This window comes from Limulus polyphemus, unplaced genomic scaffold (assembly GCF_000517525.1).
Source record: "Limulus polyphemus unplaced genomic scaffold, Limulus_polyphemus-2.1.2 Scaffold178, whole genome shotgun sequence".
NCBI classification, from domain to species: domain Eukaryota; kingdom Metazoa; phylum Arthropoda; class Merostomata; order Xiphosura; family Limulidae; genus Limulus; species Limulus polyphemus.
In genome coordinates, this window is record NW_013665788.1 from 13,402 (window position 1) to 19,157 (window position 5,756).

Below are 5,756 nucleotides of genomic sequence, written 5' to 3' on the forward strand. Positions count from 1 at the left end.
AGCAATGGTTTCCAGACGCCGATCCACAAGAAGTTTGTTGTTGTTTGTTTGTTTGTAATTAAGCACAAAGCTACACAATGAGCTATCTGTGCTCTGCCCACCACGGCTATCGAAACCCGGATTCTAGCGTTGTAAGTCCGCAGACACACCACTGTGCCACTGGGGGGCCCGCAAGAAGTTTGAAAAAAAAAACAAACTGTTAACAAAAGTTAATATTATTCGACGAAGTTCATGAATTTTTGTAAGTTGAGCTAGCTGGTCCTCAATTGGAAACATGGTTGGGAACTACTGGTCTACTTTAAGCAGTCTGAAGGCATTAAGCAGTAATTATGACTTAAAGATAATCGAGATTAACAAATTTTTTTTATATATAGGCTTTAAAATAATTACTTTGTGTTACAAAGTCTCGAAAGACATACTTCAGGTAATTGGTCTAGATTTAACTTGTCCAGTATTCCGTAGTATATGATTTTTTAAGAACATGAAGCATGGTTAATTGGGTGTTTTATGTGATACGTAAAAAGGGTTGTTTTAAATATATTGCTAAGTTATTATTTCCTTTACTATACAGTCAGTACAATGTATGGTACTTAGAGGTTTACTATTATGTTTACGTTACTGCGTCTCGAATGGCCTAACTCAGGGCATCAGGGCTAGTCTCAAAATGTCCACTATACAAATGTTTTTAAAACAAATTTGTAATCATTGGTGTACTTAAAGTGGTTGGTTGCCTTCTTCAGTGTGGTAATAATCGTAATAAAGAGAATAAATATTATGCTAATTTAGTGAGTTATGGTATCAATATAACTTAGTGGGTTATTACCATCCCCACCATTGACCATCGACAGTGAGTGACAGCGTGACTTGAAACATCGTTGGTTTTAACATCTGTGTCATAATCCCTTTATTTTTTTGTTATATTTCTACTTATGTTCATCTGTACTTAGTAGATACTGATGAGACAGGTTATTTCCAACGATTTTTGGGTGCTATTACCGTTATTAATGTTTGAATTACTTTTTTCTTCATCAATATTTCTTATCTTTAAAAAATATTATCTCTTCTAGAAGCAATGAGAAATATAAAGTATTGTATTACTACAATTATATGTAATGTCACACTTTGAACTTGAAAGAAAAGAATTACTAAACAAAATGTCATATTTATCCTAAAGTTTTAAATCTAAAATGTAATCAAAATCCTTGATAGTTAAAAAAGTAATTTGAAATTCAGTATAACGTTATATTTGCTTGTGTGTTTATGTATGATCTGAATATGCACGTGCATATATTGGACCATGTTTTAAATCAACATGTAATTCTCGAAGTTAGACACGATAATTTTATTTTATTGAGTAAAGTCAATGTTAATGTATTTGGTGACAGCGAATTCTAGTTTGCTGTGGTTACTACTATGTAAAAATTAATTAAAAGATAACTCGAGCTTATATTTAGTGTTTTGGCTATGACAGTGCAATACTGCTGTTATAAGATAATGATAATAGCTTTTTCATGTCATGATTCTGCAAATCAGGGAGATGATAATCCGTCGTCTATGATAATACAAGAGAGTGTGGGTGTGTGTCAGTTTATCAGCGCTATAGCTCCGAGAGGAAAGAACCTAGAAATATGAAATTTTCCACGCATACTAAGGGGATTCAGAGGGTGTGCACCTGTGTATTATTTTTATCTCAAAAACATTTCGGCCATTTTTTTTTGTCCTATAGCCATAAAACGAGAGAAGTATGTGCTGCCATCTGTCGCTTTGTATAACAAATTGTTAGGGAATAAGTGTTATATTATTATCATGAGGAAGGCCATGAAGGGTTTGGATGGTTGAACCCCCCCCATCTAATTTAGGGAACCACCCAATCAATACAACTTGAAACAGTGATACAGGATGATATGAGGAGGGTGGGGTGGGATCGGACCCCCATCTAATCTATATAAATAAACGTCAATATGTGTATATGAGTGTGTATCTTTTTTCTTATACGTTTCCACATTTCTTCATCAATCAGCATCAAATTTGACACAGTGATACAGGATACCATGATGAAGGTTATGAGAGGGGGATCAATCATCTCCAAACTTGACACAGTGATACAGGATGACATGAGGTAGGTTATGAGGGGGGTTGAACCCCCATCTAATTTCATATTTAATTTCTGAAAAAACTATCAACACAACTTAGCACAGTGATACAGGATGACATGAAGAAGGTCATGAAGGGGGGTTAAGCTCCTCCCATCTAATTTCATATTAACAGAATGCTTGAAAACAGTATGTCTTTATTTTCAGTATTAGTACCGTTATGCAAAATTTTGATCTCTTCTGTTTAATTAATACCTCTGTTCAAGTAATAACAGGACAACGCCGAGTAAGGACGGTGTGATATAATATGTAAATAACCGGTCAATCTTATGCTCGTATAAACATTTGGTAAAAGTGACTTTGATCTCTTCTGTTTAATTAATACCTCTGTTCAAGTAATAACAGGACAACGCCGAGTAAGGACGGTGTGATATAATATGTAAATAACCGGTCAATCTTATGCTCGTATAAACATTTGGTAAAAGTGACTTTGCATATTTGCAGTTCATAACATTCATTGTCAACGAGAACTGTCACAAAGAACAGCAAATCAGCCTCGAACCAAGGTTGCATCAATGTTACTAAGGTCGTAGTGAAGTCGTCCGTATAAAGCTGCGAACGTTTGATTTTGTCTTCAAACAGGTAACCAATTATTGAGATGTGCTAGAGTCAATAAGTTGCCCGCTTTGTGTTGTGGATGATAGTTATCTGCATTTCCAGCTATCCAAGAAATTCTATCATTGGTATGGAAATGGTCACACCTAATGACACCTGTAGCTAGCTTGCAACAGCTTGCTGTGATTGGTTAACTTTCATTCAACCAGTGCTTCTTCATAATTTCTCTCTCTTTTTTAGGTATAACCATGGTTTATGGAACACTTCAAACTCGTAATCTGCGGGTCACGGGTTCGAATCCCCGTCTTACCAAACATGCTCGCCCTTTCAGCCGTGGGGGTGTTATAACGTGATGGTCAATCTTACTATTCGTTGGTAGAAGAGTAGCCTAAGAGTTGGTGGTGGGTGGTGTTGACTAGCTGCCTTCCCTCTAGTCTTACACTAATAAATTAGGGACGGCTAGCGCAGATAGCCCTCGTGTAGCTTTGCGCGAAATTCAAAACAAAACAAACAAAATAAGCGTATTGCTGCTGCATAAGTAAACAAGAGCAACCAGAGAGATTTGCATACCCTCTCCCCGCCTCTTCTTTTCGACATTACATGCAGTTATATTCGATAACGTAAATTTTCACCTTCTCAGATCCATAATGATTAACGATTATTTTTTGTAGTGTGATGAAGAGTCTGAACGTTATGGGCCCACGAAATTTGGTACAAATCCGATCATTCTTTACAGAGTTATTAACATAAAACCACGAAAATGCCCTACCTCCCCATTATACAAAAATGCTTCAAAGTGATCCAGACCAAATCTGGGGAGGACCGTTCCATACTGACTTCCCATCTTGTGTAAAACGTTCGTCAGTCAATCAATCAATCACCTTCTTCATCGGGATTCGATCCATGTTTTGGACCAGGGAGGGTCAGTTCCCCGTAGACCTCTTCTTTCCTCTCTGGAATTGTTATTTTGTTTGCACTCTTACTGAATCCTTGGTAATAACTCTTGTTACACTGTTGTTGCATTACTCACAGTAAGTTAAGTTTTGTCATTGTCCGCATTTTTAAATTAACATACACTTTTCGTGCCACGTTGAATTAATGGGGTAATATTAACTTGTATATTTTCACTAGCTTCACTTATGTATGATCACACTATTAGTCTGTGTTCACAATACAGTTCCACTTAGCAGTCATACACACACATATACACACCTAATCCTAATTTCACATACAAAACCATTTTAAAAAATAGCTACGTTTGTGTCTAGGATTCAGTTAGCCTATTTGGCCAGTAAGTTTAGAGAGGATAGATACTTAGTGCTTGGTTCATAATGTATTATGTAACTCTCTAGTTTGCTGATCAGTTCATTTTTAATAATATTCTTTTTATAATATTGAAGCGAGTTATTCAGGAATTTGATAGAGTTGGCATGTTAGAATAGTTGTGTAGAAATTCTGAGTTTGTTGATCGTGGAACTCTATATACTTTCGTTAAAATATAGTTTTGTATTTACTGTAGTTTGTTGAGGTGTGTTTTTAATACATTTATCAATGCTATACAGACATATTCTACGACTGGTCTTATGTATGTTCTGTAATTTTTTATGTTTTCTGGTGAAGCTCTTTGTTTGTTGCCAGTCAGACTCCTAAGGTAACTTGCTTTTCTCCAAATTTTGGTTTTTATGCTATTAATGTATGGTATCCAGTTTAATTTTGAGTCAAATGTAATTCCTCATAATTTTGCTGATATTGCTATCTGTAAAAGAGTCCCGTCTAGATATAACTGTGGTATTAATTAACTTGTTTTGTATGATTTTGTAAATATATAATATGACTTGTGTTTTGTGCGCATTTATTTTAATTCTCCATTTATTGCAGTACAATTCTATTTCGTTTAGTAGTGGTTGTATGTTGCTATTGTTAGGATTGGGGCACGCTTCCAGATTGCAACATTATCTGCAAACTGTGAGCAAAAAGTGTGGTTTGGATTTTTGAGAGGCATGCTGCTGACATACATGATAAACAGTGTAGGGCTAAGTACTCCTCCTTGAGGGACACCCGCCTTCGGAGTGCAGCACTCGGAGTAGGTGCCCTCAACATGCACTCTGATGCTCCTATCGTCCAGGAAGTTAGAAACCCAACGAATAATTTCTACGGGGAGTCTCAATTTGGACAGTTTGTATCTGAGTCCGTTGTGCCATACTTTATCGAATGCTTTTTCAACATCTAGGAAGCATATTAGTACATTGTTTGTTATGAAATCCGTGTATTATTTCTTCCGTTAATCTTATGAGATGATCTGTTGTTTGTCTTGCTTTTTGGAACCCATTTTGTATTTTCGGGAGTATTGATTTAGTTTCAAGGTAATTTATGAGTCTACTATTTATGATTTTTTCAAGTAATTTTCTTTTTTAGACTTACGGGCCTGTAATTTTCAGGGCTATTTGCTGATTTTTCTTCCTTCAGGAACATAAGAACATCGGCCTGTTTCCAAGCGGTTGGTATGTATCCTGTTTTTTGAGATAAGTCGTATAAAGATGTGAGATGTTTTTAGTACTCAGAGGGCCTTTCTTGAGTAATATGTTTAGAATTTCGTCTTGTCCTGGTGCTTTGTTTTTCAAAATTTTTATGTTTTCTTGTACTTCTGCTACTGTGATGGGTTTGATAAGTTGTTTTGTCGTGTAATAATATTCCGCTTCTGTTGTTGCGCTATTACGTTGAGTGTCCTTAATAAAATGTGATGTGTATATATATATTACGATTGGTTGTGATATAATTATTCACTATGTTCATCACGTGGTTGTTCATGTTTGAGTCGTCTGGTGTTAGTATTATATTATATACAAAATATTAGTACTTTCTGTTTATTCGTGTATGCTAGTTTGTTATGTTTTATGTAGTGATTTGTAGCTTTTTTTATATGGTACCAGAAATCTTTGGAATCTGTTTTTGAGTTTATTTGTGTACAGAAGGTGTCTCATTTTTGTGATTTTATTAGCTTAACGTCGTTTCTAATTTTGTTTCTGAGCATATTTATTTGCGTTTTTG